This window comes from Rosa rugosa, chromosome 4, assembly GCF_958449725.1.
Source record: "Rosa rugosa chromosome 4, drRosRugo1.1, whole genome shotgun sequence".
Taxonomy (NCBI): Eukaryota; Viridiplantae; Streptophyta; class Magnoliopsida; order Rosales; family Rosaceae; genus Rosa; species Rosa rugosa.
In genome coordinates, this window is record NC_084823.1 from 25,515,965 (window position 1) to 25,533,537 (window position 17,573).

The 17,573-nt window shown below is 38.4% G+C and overlaps 1 long non-coding RNA gene across 1 annotated transcript; it reads right to left on the reverse strand.

The window, feature by feature from the left end:
- Window positions 1-15,288: 15,288 nt before the first annotated feature.
- LOC133745879 (uncharacterized) lies at window positions 15,289-17,156 on the reverse strand. The gene is made up of 4 exons (XR_009863857.1): window positions 16,985-17,156; window positions 16,734-16,814; window positions 16,135-16,198; window positions 15,289-15,547 (listed from the first exon to the last, which is right to left on the reverse strand). It is a non-coding gene; the product is annotated as an uncharacterized LOC133745879 (long non-coding RNA).
- Window positions 17,157-17,573: the final 417 nt, after the last annotated feature.

Sequence of the window (17,573 nt, forward strand, 5' to 3'; positions counted from 1 at the left end):
AAAAAGCTATGGGCACCCAGAAATTGCTTTGGGCACCCTCTGGAGTGTGAGGTCGGTGCAGGAGTGGTTGAGATCGTCTCTGATGGCGGACATCCAAGTCGAGAGAATCGACGTCGAAGCCGGCATCAAAGTAGTGATCGAAGACGTGGCCGGGGGCGTCGATGTGGGTCCCCGTGTGGGTGGGGAGCTTCATCTCCGAGCCAGAACGGAGTCAAACGCCGGCATGTCGGGGAGGAGATCGGGGGTGAATGAGTCCCTATCGCCGGTTTCTGCTATAGTGGTGGCTGATGTCGAAGATTCGGCCGTTTCTGTGTACTTCGCGGCGAGGGGGATCAGGTTGGTGGCGGTGGCGCCTGAGGAGACGTCGACGGGGGTGGTGCCCGGAATGGAAGGGTAGGCTGTGGTGGCGTGGGAGAGGGTGGCCTGAAGGGAGAAGAGGAGAAGGAGAAGGATTGGATTGAGGGGAGTCGAGGGAGATAGAAAGAGAGAGTATGGGGGCAAAACTATCATCAAATATTAGATTTGGTAAATGGGGTTAAAAAACTCTTAGTGGAGCAAGTGGGCAATTGTTAGACTAAAATTGAGTAAGTGGTCACGGCCCCTTTTTTATATAGAGGATTACAAGTAAATAATCTGCGTCTTACAAGGTAACTGAATCATACAATGATTGGAATATCTCCATAGATATCGGTAAGACTAACCCTATTACAACTCAGACAAATAATCAAAGTTTGGGCCAGACACACGAACTAGGTGTCCTTAAACACTCCCCCTTGTGTTGCCCAAACTTGGTGCTCCTCTCGTTGCCTCGTCAAAAACTTTGCCGAGTAACAAAAACCCAGTGAGACAAAAATAACCTCGATTGAAGAAGAAAAATAGTACAACACACAATTCACATTTCGAGACCATGTAGACATCTCCCCCTGATGTCTGCATCTCCCCTTGATGACTACGATCATGGGAGTTCGGATAACTTCAGCAAACGATGCTACCAACACGTTTCTCGAAAGTGGAATTAGGCAATGACTTAGTGAACAAGTCTGCTACATTGTCCTTAGATCAAACCTAGTTCACTTTGATCTTGAGAAAAGTCTGTTGTTGCTGATTATGCTTGGTGTTGTCGCCTTTGATGTAGCTTTCCTCTATTTGTTCAAAGCAAGCAACATTATCCTCATAAATGCTTGTAGGCTCATCTGTGGTAAACTTCAAACCACAATTGCTTCGAACATGCGTAATTATGGATCCAATCCATATACATTCACTAACCACTTTGTGAAGAGCAATAATCTCTGCATGGTTTGAAGATATAGCGACTAGAGTCTGTTTTATAGACCTCTAAGATATCACTGTCTTACCCATGATGAACACATAACCAGTTTGGGAACGACCATTGTGTGGGTCAGAGATATACCCAGAATCAGCAAAACCTTCCAAAACACTAATGTCGTTTTGGAATGGGGATCGAAGATGCAGGCTAGTGTTGGCGGCGTTCCTGGTGTGTGATGGGTCTGAATCCATCATCTCTCTATAGGGATAGAACAAGTCCAGATCAATCGTACATCTCAAGTATTGAAAGATATCTTTTACACCAGTCTAGTGGCGTTGCGTTGGCGCAGAGCTATATCTAGCTAACAAGTTCACTGCAAATGAGAAGTCTGATCTTATACATTGAGCTAAGTACAATAATGCGCCTATTATACTCAAGTAGGGTACATTTGTCTCTTGCACATCTTCGTCGTCATCATTTGGACGAAGAGAATCCTTTTTAGGATCAAGACTACGGATGATCATGATTATGCTTGAAGGCTTAACCTTGTCAAAACGCCTAAGCATCCATCAACACAAAGCTCAAGTTCCAAACCGAGACATAATCGTGTTCTCCCAAGATCCTTTATCTCAAACTCGGATTTCAAGTGTTTAGCAGTTTTCCTCAACTCTGTAAGGGCTTCCAATGAAGATCATGTCACCAACATGAACCGCAATAGAATCCGAAACGTACAGGCATTTACATATCTCTTCCCAATCAAGCAGTCACTTTAGTGAGCATTTCAACCTCATTGAAAACGAGCTCCGTAATCTAGAGCCACTTGACTTAGGTAAATGAAGTTCACCATGAATCTTTATGTATATTCCGTATCTCGATCCTCATAAAGATACGCAGTGACCACATTCATAAGCTGCATATTCAGTTATTCGGAAACTACCAAACTGACAGGGTAGTGGAGTGTAATGACATCCATTCAGGGCGTTTTGTGAGAAGCCATGAGCCATAAGGCGAGATTACCATATCTTTTTCTCATCACGCTTTCTAACGAAGACCTATTAGACAACAGGTTTTATGTTAGGAGGTGTCAGCATCACTGGCTCGAAAAACCTTCATCTTCGTTACAGAATCCAACTTAACCTGGATCGTGTCTTTCCATTTAGACCAATTTCCTCTATGTTGGCATTCATTTATCAACGAAGCATGGTTTGATATCATATGAATCAACAACTCATACGCTATGAAATGCGCAAATACATCATCAATCATGATGGAGTTTTTATCCCAAGTCTCATGTACACTAGTATAATTTTCAGAGAGCTCTATATTCTCAAAAGTAGGTTCTGACGTTGAGGCGTCCCCCAATGATAACCATAATCCGGAACATTCTCATGAAACAGATTTTGAGTGTCGATGATCAAATGATTGAGTTGTGCCAAAGTATCCTTCGAACCCACGGGTCTCCCATGCATCCTAGCTGGGGCCATGACCTATGATGCCAGAGTGCCACTCTCTATGGCGTTGGTGCCATGCCTACCTCCATGTAGGGTGGCGTTACGTCCTCTCGTAGAGACATTCATCCTTGCAGGCATGTTTGTAGTAGATATGTGCGATCTCGTCACTTTAAGCGGGGATCATGTTGAGACATAGTGGGGACAGACCACGACAATTTCTATCGTTCCTGCTGAACATCAGTGTTCTTATCTTCCCCTAACGACAGGAAGACTGTCTCATAGAAATGACAATCTGCAAAGCTAGCGGTAAAGAGATCGCCTAGCAAGGGTATTAAGTGGCGGATGATGGTTAGAGTCTCATATCCAACATATGTGCCCATTTGTCTGTGAGGACTCATCATGGTGCGTTGTGGCGACGCAATTGGCACATTTAATACCCTTTGCGACGAACATATTCATGTCCAAAGCAAGTGTGGAGTAGAAGATCTTGATCTTCAAGACCAAGCTTAATTGAATTTCTAAATCATCTATATAGAGATAAGAGCCCTAAAAGAGTAATAAAGCAGCTCGAGAGGTTTAATCTAAGGATTAACCAACTCGAAGAAATAAATTCAAAAGTAGCAAGACTTGAAGTCAAGCTAGACTATCTTAAAGAAGAGCAATATCTTTCCGATATTGAAAAGAAGTTAGTTTGAACTGAAAATCTTACTAACAACATCCACCAGCAAACAACTAAATCGAGAAACACTCAAGAAAACTTGAGAGAGATCGATTTTAGAAACTCTTATATCCAGAATAGGATGAATCAAACAGTAGACTAAGGGATGTATTGTATATGGAATTAGTGGAACTTTTTGTTAGAAAAATTATATGAAACTACTGTATTTATAGTCTCATATATCAACCAGGTAAAAGGAAATAACAGAAAGTTAAGAAAAACCTTTTTGACGATGATCGAGACTAGAACTATGTTATAATATTTCCTTAAAGCAAAATTGCCTCCCTCGTCAGTGCTTGAAAGGTAATTGGTAATTGGCAAACGCCTCCCAAGAATTCAACGATCAAATCTTTTCTAGAAGAAGCACTACTATCTAGAAAACAAAGGAACACAAATTGTGTAGTACTCTCTCTTGTATGGATTTTAATTGAAGAAACTTTGATACAAAGGATTTCAAGAATGGATAATCTAATGAAGGAATTAATTGAAGTTTGTTTTATAGGAGTCAGATATTTGTTCGTGAAGAATGTGTTTACTAATTTAAAGGCATCAGTTGCATTGTTTCAATTTGAAACATTGTCTTAGTTCAGTAGGACTCCTTTAACAGATATATTGTAACTTCTTAATGACAGTTACATGGTATTTATCTTTCTATAACTTCCATTCCATAACATATAATATTTAATAATCAAATATTAAATTTCTAACAAGCCCCCACATGAATGGAAATTGATCAATGAAATGTAAATGAGTAATGCAGATATTTGAGAGAGTACGATCGGACAAGATATCATATCAAGATAGGTAGCTTCTGACCTTGAAGCTTCCCTAGTGACATACTATCGAGTTTACTAGCTAAATAGTGAACGCGGTGTCTTGAACTATTTAGCCATTCATGTAAACTAAGACAATAATAATCACATAATATCTTTCGAAACACATTTGGTTCTACAGATGTGTCCTTCCGACCATGGACAATACCCTGTATTCATTATTTCTTCAGAGAATCCAGCCTCAAAGTTCTCATAGAAACAGCCTCATTTCAAACTAATATAGGTGACTTCCTTTTGGCGAGTATCTTGCTATACTCTACTAGGATTCCAAGTTGAGGAAGTCATTAAAACAAATCTTATCCTACCACAATGCAAGCAACACTATCCCATTAGATTTAGGAGTGAGTAGGAAAAGTATCTCCTCAGTGTTATAAGTCATACACAATTTAGTTGTCCCTTTGAACCTAGCTAGATCTTAGGATCTCCAATCAACTAGATTGGGTGTCCATCATGATGACTTATAATTATAGGCTTTAATCTCATTCCTTTCAATGATCAATATATTCTCGAGTCAAACCTTTAACAATTTGGATGTAATACCCCCGAATTTCTATTATTAATATCGGATAATGTCCGGAAATTAATAAGTTGCTTATTCATGCGATTATTAGTTTTGGGTGTCTTTCGTTGTCTTTGGGGTAGAGTGAAAGTGTTTCGAACGAATAATTTCTCGACACATTTTATTTTCGAGGGGTTAAAAGGTTGACTTTTTATTCGTCGGGTTTCTCCAAAAATTTCCTCCACGAAGGTTGTAAAGCGCGTTGATACGAGTTGGTAAACATGTTGCACGCGTAAATCGGAGATTGTATGAAGAGGTTGTAGTCAGCGGAAAAACTTTCTATTTTTGGAAATTCCCTATAAATAGAAAAAAAAATTAGAAAAATGTCAAAAGAACCCTAATTTCCAAATCCGGAAACCTGACCCATTCTCTCTCTCTCAGCCGCCGACCAAACCATTTTCTTTCTCCGACGGTATCTTCATCATCTGACGGCTGATATGGGAACCACTGGTACCGTTGGAAAACTCTCTTCCCCCTCTTCAAGTTTATGGTGGTTTGGTTGCTTGATTTGAACCGTAGAAGGTGCAGCAAAGGCAGTGGCTAGGCTGTTTCAGGTTCACCTTTGGAACTCACATTTTCGGCACCTCCAGAGGCAATTCTTGGGGGGGGGGGGTTTGAAGCTTGTGAGATGTACATCAATCCCTCCAAGTGGCTTGAAGCAATTTGAAGTGTGGAGGCTGAATCGAAGATATGAAATTCTAGGGTTTTAATCGGCCTTTTTGCTTTCGAGGTAAATTTCGGCTTCTATAGTTAAAATTGGACCTTGTGATAGTTGAAAAAGTTGTTGGGGCTGTTGAGATGAATGTTCTAATGTAGGTTTGGTGACCCAATTTAGGGGTTGTCGGCGGCACGTGGCCCACGCGCAGTCGCCTGTGGCGGCGTGTCCGGCCATTTTTTATGCTTCTATTTTCTTTGTTGTGTCACACTCGATGATATGAGCATGTTGATATATTATGGAGTCATGTCGTGACCATTTGAAGCATGCTAGGTTTAACGTAGTTTCGGTTTTCTCAGTTTGCGATATGTGAGGATCCGATCTTTAGATTGTTGTATAATTTTGAAAAATTGATCCCAAAAGTGTTCCGGAGACCTTAGGAGGTCTTGGAGAAAATTTTGTCTTGATTGACAAAATCTTCGGTTTTTTGTTCAAGTGCTCGGTACAAACCGTAACCATTTTCGTTTTTTAGTTGAGTACTAAGTTGAGGCTTGAATTTACTTAGGTGATTGATGGAGAATGCTCTGTACGTTATCCCGGCTGTGAGAGAAGATGCATGATGAGCTCAAAATGAGTTCCCAAAATTAACCCTGTCGACAGTTGTTAGTATATAGCAAGTAGGGATCGTTCTATCCTTGAGGGTGCTCCTGTCATTTATACGTCAAGAAAAGAATATTAATTATAGAAATACAATATTTAGGAAAATTACAAAGAATTAAGAGGGGATTTCGAAAGTTTGTGTCTAAATCTAACTACTAAATATTATACAAGTGATCAAACAAATCTGAATCAAAGTAGAAGTAGATGAATGGAGGAAGTAGAGACATAATTAACAACCATTAACACATTAAGCAGATTATCAAACATAATTTCGAATCAAACATATCATAGAAAGAAATCAATCAAGAACAAACCATGAACGCATGCATAAGTTCTTATTACTTTCCTTAATTAGATTAACTAGATGAACGCACCATAATTAACCCTATTAATCATGCAAAGCTAGTGAGTGATCAATTCCCCAACAAAACACAATTAACGCATTAAAAACATGTGGAAGTTTGATTGATTTAAGCAAAGACAACAAGTTAGAACGCTAATCTTATCATGCAAAGCTCATTGTTGATTTACCTAAGGAATTATAGATTTTCCACTTAGCAATTAAGATCTAGAACGCTAGCATATCTTAATTTGGATACAATTACATGCTTATAATTCTAAGTTGCGCACCAAAGAACATAATCACATAAAAGGTGGGATTGAAGCACAAAATCAACAAACAATCATGACATATGAAACCAAAAATTATAATCTGAAAAACCTAAAACAAAACATGCTTCATGGTTATTGGAAATCAATCTTTAACATCCAAACTTTAATCTAACAAGAATTCGAAACATCCAAAATAACAAAACAAAAATCTGTTTTGAATTACAAGAAAAGAAAACCGAAATTAAACTAGAAAAGGACATGGTTACACTTTTGAAGATCTCAAGAACGCAAGAAAGTTTCAAAGGTGGTGGAGGCAAGATGAGGACCACGGCAAGGAGATGTTGATGGAGCTTGATCACGGCTTCTTGACTTGAAGAGAGGATGACGAAATTTTGAGAGAGAAAAGGGGAGGATTGCGTATTTGATTCAGGGTTTGATGATATTTTGAATGAGAGAATGTGTAACGTCCCGAACCTGAATTCACCGGTTTACTAGTCATTTGGATGGTAAACGACCTTTATTTTCACTTTTACTGTCGTTTTGGTACTTTTAGGGGGCCTTAAAAGATGACTTTTTGTTCGGGTCAAAATTTGAGAAAGCTTCCTTCATGGAAGTCGTAGAGGACGTTAAACCGAGCCCGTGCGTATGTGGTACGTAAAAATCGGAGTTCGTATGCGTAAGTTATAGCCTAAATACTAAAGTTACTGTTCACGGTAACTTTCTATATATATAGAAAGTTACCAGGGTAAGTTTCCATTTTGGGAAACCTACCCCCTACCCCGACTTTCTCTCTCTTCCTCTCCCTTTTTCCCCGCGTCGGCCTATTTCCTTCTCCCCTTCGTTTTGCCGCCGTCCGGCCACCAATCGGTGAGCCCAGGGTGACGGTCGACTCCTCTCTTCCTCTCCTATACGTCTGTGGTCGTGGGTCGTCATGATTTGGCCGGAGAAGCTCGAATTCAAACCAAGAACATTACTGTAGCAGTTTGTTATTTTCGGCGATATCTTCCGATTCCGGCAGTCTCCGGCCACCAAACCGGCGTCGAAGGTGCGGTTTTCTCCAAGGATCATTTTCCCCCTAGCCTTGAACCACGATTTGCAGTGTAGAGGGAGAATTGATCGAAACCCGATCCTAGGGTTCTTGGAATTTCTGGGTTTTCTTCACCGGCCAAATTCGATCACTTAAAGGTAAAATTGGAACATGTTGTAGTTATAAAATCGTTGGGTCTGATGAGTAGGTGGTGCTGCCAAAATTTGGTGGTCATTGGAGGTGGTGGTCATAGGCGCGTGAGCCCCACGCGCCGCCACTGTGGGTGGCTCGTGGAGGCGTGTAGGGCAGTGTTTTAATTCCAGTTTTTAGCCCATTAAATTCTATAAATGTTGTAGAGCTTGTATGTGAAGTTTGGTGATTTTTGGAGAAACTTGGAATTAATTATGAATTTTCGAAGTTTAGGGTTTCGATTATCGAATTACGAGAAGGGGACCGTCGGATATCTCTCGGTTCTGCATTGGAACCTTTAAATTAACGAATTGGTATTAGTGGTATAATTTGGGTTGAATCCGAGAATAATTAGAGAGATGTTATATGAGGATTCGATTTTGAGAATCGTATTTAATTAGAATAGTTATTCACGGAATATAATTGTGTACAGGGTGACGTACCGAGCTATTGCTCGATGAAGGAACTCGTATGCGTGATCGTCGGAATAGTATTGTGAGTGGACTTTTGTTTTAAATAATGATGCATGCAATTATTTTGAAATTATTGATTTATTTAATTATCGTTTTAATTATCGAGCATGATATTTTGTCTTGGATTATAATTTGACATTGATTTTTCATGAGTTTCGGATATGAACTTATTATGCTCGGATTTAGATTTATGAGTTGTTTTTGAGAATATGAATTGATTTTTCAGAAATTGATTATAATTATTATTTGAAATTCTGATATTGTGATTTTCGACGAATTATTTTTCCGAGGTGATTTCCGGAATTCCATATTTATTTTCATTCGTCGATTTGAGATTTCTGAAAGATTTTCGAAATGGGATTTCGATGGAATTATTTCTTGTTTATTTATCGACTTTCGGTTTTGGCATTAGGAATGCCTCGATGATGATTTTGAAATTGGTTTTGTTTCGAATTATGGTGATACTCTTGGCGTGTGGGACACGTCGTTGGAAATTCATTTGCGAGAGTTGGGGAAGCCTTATGTATTTATGGATTTATGGTTATCGGATTTTCCTTTTGCCATACTGTGGGTGACTATTATCATTGCTAGCATTGATCTTCCGCCTTTGTGGCGAGGTGATGGGATCACCGAAGCCCGTCCGCCTTTGTGGCGCTGGTTACTGTCTTTGTGACAGTAATGCTGAAGCCCAGTATCCTAATCGCTACACATAGTGGCGTGTGGGTATATAACGGGAGTATATGGGAGTACTTTAGCCTGGGAGGCTATCACCCGAGCCTGAGTGGCTTATCCGTATGGCTATCATCTTCCCCTACTCATTATATTATTGCTGGGCTAGCGGGGTCTAGTCCGATTCCCTTAACCAGCGGGGCTGGTCTTATTTTCATGAGTATCAGAGTTCTTTCCTCTTTGCTTGGTTGTGGCTAGCGGGGCTAGTCGGTTTTCTTGAGCTGAACTAAAATTGTTGTGTTTCTTTAAATTGTTGCATGCATCGGGTTTTTAAAGAGATAAATGTGGGAAAGTATGAAATCTTTTTCTTTTTAAATTGTTTATTTTTGTCCACTCACGCTAACGTTTTCATGTACTTTCCCCTGGGCCCTTCGGTTTCAAATGCCCAGTTTGCAGGCGAAATTAGTTGAGGTCGGGCGTACATGGAGTCGAGGCATAGCCAACAGCATTGCTTCCGCGTACTCATTCTATTTCTGTTTTCTTTGTTACCTAGTGGATTAGTATTGCTCTGATAACCTATGGGATTAATATTGTTTTTGGGTTGAGACTGATATTTGTGAAATTGGAGTTGTGATTTGGGGAGCAGATGGCTCCAGGAGATTAAGGATGGATGATTTAGAAGTGTAAATATTTTCCTACAAATTTTGAGTAGCGTACTTTTAGGGGAAGTTCCGCCAAATTTTTGGTAGAATTTCTTCTAAAGTGGGCCCCGCAGGGCCACTTCGGATTTCGGGGTGAAATCCTGGGGCGGGTCCTGTCAGAATGTGTGAAGTGGTCCTCAAGCATAGGGGGGTTTATATAGGGGGACGGCCAAGCTTCATGATCCTTCTATTAATTTCCCATGGAATTAATCTGATTATGCCACACAGCTTCGACCAATCACGTAGCGCCACGTCAGCTTTGTTGTGTCATCCAACCAATCAAAAAGCTCCAAAATAAATCCCTAATATATTTTTGCCAAATTTCCAATGATTTAATCTGATTTTATTCACATTTTTCGGCCAAATATCTAGGCATGAACCTAGACCATGTATCTGGACGCATTTTGGACCTTTTCTCCCTTAAATCTCTCTATGGCTTTATCCTTAATGTCCTCCCCTTGATTTTCTCTTGATTTTCACATTAATACTGCAGATTTTAATTCCTTAATTTCGGCCAACATATCTTGAGAGAATTGAGGGATGAATCTGGACTTGTTTTGAGCCTTTTCTTGATGCACAATCCCTTGAAACTCTCCCAAGATTTTCTCAACCTATTCTCCTTGATTTTCACATTATCTCCTTCATTTCCCATGACAAAAATCAGATTTAATCTACCAAAATATCTCCAACGTCATCTTCAAGCCATGTGGTCTCCTAATGTCTTCAAGTTTCCTAGCCTCATCAGGATTCCTGCGTTTGAAGTTCATTTCTACCTAAATACAACAAAGTAAGTTAGAAATGACATTGTTAAAGGGATAACTAAGTAAAATGTAGGGAAAATGATACTAAAAACATAGAAAATATTACTCCGATCAACGCAGAGGGATTTTGAGATGAGTAAATCTCACTGTGTTTCGGTTGTTAAATTAGTTATGTTTTAATTTAGTAGATTTAATTGTTAGCATGTAAAATCGTATTTATCAAAATAAATATTTGTTTTGAAATATATGAACTTGATCGTTAATGGTTCATGGGTAAGTTAAAACAATATTTTGTTATTAAATGATTTTCGAGTGGTGTAATTTGTAAAACTATAGTTGGTATTAGTGGCATCCCTGAGTGGATGACTACGTGTGTGTGTGTGTGTGTGTGTACTTGAAATATATATATCTTGGTGGAATTGGACATTTTGTTCACTTTTTTTGTGCAATGTGATTTTGAGGAAAATAAAATTAAACTATGTGCAGGGATTACTATTTTCTGAATTGATTTTTTTAATGTAATTAGTGAACTAAGTATTATGCAGGGATTACTATTTCTTTGTATTATTTATCTTCATATAATCTCCTTAACTAAGTTATTCTTCGTATTATTTATCTTCACATAATCTCCTTAACTAAGTTATATGCAGGGATTACTATTTTTTTTATATTGATTAATCTTCTTATAATCTCCTGAACTAAAAGGGAAAATTTCAAGAACAGTACATGAAATGTTGGCCATTCCGAAGTTCGGTGTATCAGGTTTCAAAGAATTAACTTCGGTACATGATGTTACAATCCCAACCCAAAATAAGTGTATACGGCCCGTTAGTCAATGTAATTTTAGTCAAATTTGTAAGGGCAAATCAGTCTCTTCATGAATTAACAAAAAAACAAAAAAAATTGCAGAAGAAGAAGAAGAAGAAGAAGGAGAAGGAGGAGGAGGAGGAAGAAGAAGAAAAAGGAAGAAAAAGAAGAAGGAAGAAGAAAACCAGATTTGGGTGTCCAAATCAAATCAGGGAGGGAGGGAGGAAGAAGAAGGAAGAAGGAAAAGGAGAAGGAGAAGAAAATTAGATTTGGGTGTCCAAATAAAACTTGATATCGGAGAGGGAGGAAGGGAGGGAGGGAGGGAGGAAGGAAGGAAGAAGAAGAAGAAGGAGGAGGAGAAGGAAGGAGAAGGATACCCAGAATTGGGTGTCCCAGAGAGAGAGAGAGAGGTGAAAATTCAAAATTACCCTTTGAAAATTGAATAATTGCATAGGTTTAACGGTGTTATTGACGTCATGTACTAAAAGTGAGTCGGGATTGGAACTTCATGTACCAAAATTAATTCTTTGAAACCAAATACACCGAACTTCGGAACGGCCTATACTTCATGTACTGTTCTTAAAAATTTTCCGAACTAAAATATATGCGGGGGTTACTATATTGTTTGATTTATTATTCCGGTCTTCTATTGTGGTTTGAGTTTACTCATACGAGCTATGAAAAGCTTACCGGGTTTGTTGTTATAATCCGGTGCACTATTCAATGGTGTAGGGGTTCATCCTGCAGGTTAGTGTAATCGTGGTTAACGTAGGAGTTTTGCTGAAGCAACTGTAGGTGCTCGGAAGCTAATTTTGTTGCTTTGACATTTTTCAAACTTCTGTTTGTAGTAAGCTTTGAGGGAGCGTTTACTTATTATTTTGTTAACAGCAATTTAATTCGTAAACTTGTGTAATGTAATATATGACTCTAAAGAACGAGTTTGTATTGACCTTGTGAGTTAGGAACTTAGTAGTACACTTGTTTTAAAAAAAAAAAAATTTCTGGTACTTAGGGTCGATGTTCGAATCGTCACGCTCGATGTATTGTGTTTATTTATTTGGTTTATTAATTGTGCTTTGAAAAATCGGGGCATGACATTGGATCCACTCGGTTGACATATTTTGAGAATAGAGAATATCGATAATTAACCTGCAAACCTCCACATTTCACTCATACTCTGGGTAGTTTGGTCACTGATATGTTTATTATTCTAGTGATTACAACTCTTGTACCTTCTCTCCAGAGATTTATATAAGGTCTTGGCCAGAAACCTTGACATTAATCAAATTGAATTCATTGGTACACAATCAATCTTTATTACCTAATTTACTATTAGTCAATCAACATATCAAATTTTATACATAATTGAATTTCAATCTTATTGAACTTTCCAAGTGCAACTACATTCCTTTATTCAATTGCACTTTGACATTTAATCAAATTGAAATTCTTGTCGACTAATCCTTTATTAATTAATAAATCTCTCATACAAATATTGCTTGAATTTCAATATGATACATATTTCAATCTTATTTAAAATATATTCCTCTCATGTATTTAAATCCTATTGAAACTCCAAATACAACCCACATACAGATGATCAACCCACGTCAAGCAACAATGAGCTACGGTATTGATCTAAAACTCTCTCGGCAATGCTAAAATCCGATTCAGATGCAACGGTAGAAATGAGAATTGTGAGCACATCACTGGCTAGATGAAAAAGTATAGGATCTCGGATTTGCTCCATTTGCCACTAAGAAAGTATATCCAACTCTTGCTTTCTTTCTAGCCTTGCTTCATCCAAATACTTGCTCAATTTTGTAAGCGTTATCAAAAGCCTACAAATGATCAATTATCAACACATTATGGCAGCAACATACATATTACTAAAAACACACTATCAACTATGAACACATACATATGACCAACTATCAACTTGAATCATTATGATCGAAGCTCAAGTAAGCTATAATCTCCTCGTGCTTGAGAAGAAGCCAAACTGATTGAGTAACTTGAATCATTTGGATCGAAACTCTTCTCCACGTATGCATTAAATAGAGAGGACAATGTGTCATTAAAGACCACTAATTGTGAAGAATTTGGACCATAAAGCTTGTCATAAGCCAACTCCACAAATTGCATCTTAACCTAGGATCCATCACAACTGCAATTCCAAGAATCAAGCTATAATTTGACCAGTATTTTTCAAACTTCAGATTCATCTCCATCCGTCTCATGAAACTTTCGTGATCCCTCATGGCTTCTTGTATAATATGCTAAACAATGAACATCTTTGGAAAGAACAAGTTTGAAGTAGGGTAGTTTGTTCCAGAAAATAAGCACGTTACTTCATAAAAATAGCCCAAAAACTTGGTGATCGTCTCTATTTTATCCCATTCATCAACAACAGGACACAACTTGAAATCATGGTCACTTAAGCCCAAATTCATCAAAGCTCGATGATAGTAGAGAGCACTATCAAACATTAAATATATAGAATTCCACCTAGTAGGCACATCTTGCCTCAAGCCTCTTCTACTACCTCTCAATCCAACTTGTGCAACACACTCTAAAAATCTTTCTTTTCTTACCGAAGAACCTTTTATGTATTTGATGCAATCATGTACCTTTATCACAGAGGGACCAATTGCTTTCAATCCATCTTGAACTATCAAGTTTAAGATGTGAGCACAACACCGAACATGAAAGAATCTGCCATCCATTAAGAGCAATCCTTTAAAGTTTGACTTCGTCTTCAATTTTTCAACAAAGGAATCATTCGCAGTTGCATTATCTAAGATAATTGAAAACAAATTCTTTTCAATTCTATACTATCCTATCAAGGTATTCACCATATTAGCTAATGCAACACCATTGTGCGGAGGAGACATATGACAAAAATTTATAATCTTCTTTCGCAATCTCCATTCCGAATCAACAAAATGTAATTGTCAAATACCGATAAGTTGCTAAAGAGATCCACAAATCAATAGTCAAACATATTCTCCCTTGAACCAAATTTAACAAAGTTTAAAGCTTCACTTTTTCACCCTTAAATAACTTCAACACATAGGCTTTAACGGTATTTCTACAAGGGAGTTTAAATGAAGAAGAGATATTGGAAAATATGTCTCTAATACCTTCATACTCAACAAAGCTGAAAGGTAAATTATGTCTGATAATAGCTTTTATCAATAACTCATAGAATCTGTCATACTGAAACTTAATAGAACGTGTGGTAGATTGTGGTTAAACAACATTACTATCAGTGGAAGTATAACACGAATTGTGATGACGTAACATACTACTTGACCCTAATGTCGAATCACATTTGAGTATTGCTCCACATTTCTTGCATTTTGCACGCTCAATCAGATCCTCAGCCAAAGGAATTTCCTCAAAAGACAACCAACATTGAGAACTCTTCTTGCTCAACTGTAAAACCTCTCATGCGATTTCTTCTAGAAGGCAAATTATCTCCTTGTACATTTCATGTTGCATCTTCTCCTCTTTCCTCCATAGATGTAAATTAGGACTCATCATTTATACTCATCTACAAACAGTTCAATAGAAATATAAATGTTGCCTATTATACCATCTGTAGATAACATAAATATTCAGTGACCCAAAAACAGTCATTTTATACTAGTGCAAGATTAATAGTATGTTATCATTCTGTAGAAAAATTGACCAGATGTTTAAAATCCTAGAGGCAGAAGTCGACCCACTACACAAAGATGACACCTTTAAATGACAGGACCCGACCCAGGAATCACCCCAATTACCTGGATACGAGCCTGCGGGGCCCACGTTAAGCGAAATCCTACCGAAAATTCGGCAAAACCTCCCCTAAATATGGGCTACCCAAAATTTCACAAACCTGGACATGATTACAACTTTAACTTCTACTCAACCTACGATATCATATTTACAATCCAAGCACATATATTACATCCGGAAGTTCAAATCCCAACATAACCTCCATAAACAACAACAAACCGAACAACAACATCCATCAAATTTAAAAGAAAAGGTTTATCAGAGAGACACTAAAACTAAGCCGATATCATACAAGGTAGGTTAAGTAATAACCTACGAACAAAAACGGAAGCACTGATTTCCAAGTCCTTGAGCCTGGACGCGATCTCAGCCAATCTGAAATCTGGGCATTTGAAAACGAAGGGCCCAGGGGAAAACATTTAAAAACCGTTAGAGTGAGTGGACAAAACTGAAACAAGTTATGAAACAATTAATTGAATGCTTCCCCATTTCTCTTGTTAACAAAACCAACATGCAGCGAGATTTCACAATGTTTCCAACCCATTCCTTTTCAAGAAAAACTCATTCGATGACTAGAAAGGACTGCTGTCTAGTCATCTCATGCCATCTGAGAGGGACTGCCACCCAGATGACGCATCGGTAGGGACTGCCAACCGGAATAGGAGGCGGTGGATAGAAGGGACTGCCAACTAACCATCTCATGCCATCTGGTAGGGACTGCCACCCAGATGACGCATCGGAAGGGACTGCCAACCGGAATATAGTCTGGAAGGGACTGCCAACCAGACTATTACCTAGAAGGGACTGCCAACTAGGTAATATACGCATGCGCCAAAGATAACCTCCGTGTCAACTGTTTTCTTTAAATTCTCCTCTTTTCACAAAGATCACAATTACTCAAATAGTATACAAATAAAAACTTAATACCATGCTGCATGCATTATTTAAATAAAAAAAAAGTCCACTCACGGTGAGTTTCGCAGCTAACCCTGCTGCCTGCCCGTGTCCTCCTCGCTCGAGGGATCAGTACGTCCTGTAGCAAAAGGACAGGATATAATTTAACCTCGATAAGAAATTAATCTAAAAGTCAAAGCTTAATCCTTTGGATATTAATACTCATTACTTAAAAGAAATTCCCTCTAACAACCAATTCTTCAATTTAGGATGCAACTCTCGAATTTCGGAATTCCTTACAATTTCAATTTCTTAACTAAAACTAACCACCAATTTATAAATAATTCTCTTTTCAAAATTTCCACATTCTTTCTTAACTTTCCCGATTTCCATTCACAAATCCAACTCTAAATCTCAATTCCTCTCTAAACTTTCTTTTCCAAACCACAATCTCAACACCAAATTCCTCAACACTAAAAACATGACAACAAGTTCTCAACCCAAGATAATAATCTTAACCACCTTAGAACCACAACCAACATCAAACTCCAAGGAAACTCATTAACCAACAACCTTAAATCCAACACAACAATTCATAGACTACAACCAACAGTTCCTATACCTGCAACAACAACCAAATTCAAGTAGAAATATCCAGAAAATTAAACAAGAACCTAAGAATTCGAGAGTTACTGTTCACGGTACTGTTCACAGTCTCAAACACCTTCAAATCTTCCTCCACCGATCAAAACGAGCTGCAACAAGGTTAGGAACACGTTCAGCACTTCCCCAACAACCAAAACCCCCAAAGAATCCGGCCGGAAATCGCCGGAAACCGAAGATCAAAGCAAAAACCAATTTTTCCCCAATTCTGCAATTCTCTTCGAAAGTCAAAAATCAATGATACCCAAGGTGAAAAACTTACATATCTAGGAAAAGGAGGGAGGAAGGATCATGCCAAGGTGAGCGGTGCGCACTGGGGTGGCCGGACGACGTCAATTTTTGGTGGAGAAAGGCCGGCGGCGAAAGAAAAAGAAAGGGGAAGGGAGAGCTCGGGCTTGTCCCGATTTTTCCTCAATCTGTCCCTTTCTCTCTCTTCCTTTTCTGTTTTTATTTTCTTCTTTCCACAATTAGAAACTCACCAAAAAAAAAAAAAAAAACCATGCTCAGAATAGTAATTTCTATTTTGATCATAACTTTTCCGTAGAAACTCCGATTAAAACGAACTACGTGTCCACGAACTCGATTTTACGTATTCTACGATATTCTCAAAGAAATTTCCTAATTTACCGGACTAAAGAAAAGTCACTTTTCGGTCAACCTCGATAAAAAGTAACTAGTAAAAACTTTAAGGTACGGGGCATTACAATCTCCCCTCCTTATAAAATTTCGTCCTCGAAATTGTACCTGTCAAAGAAAAAGATGTGGATATCGTTGCCTCATTTGCTCCTCTGGTTCCCAAGTAGCTTCCTCAATCAGGTGATTCCTCCATAATACCTTAACCAAAGGTATAA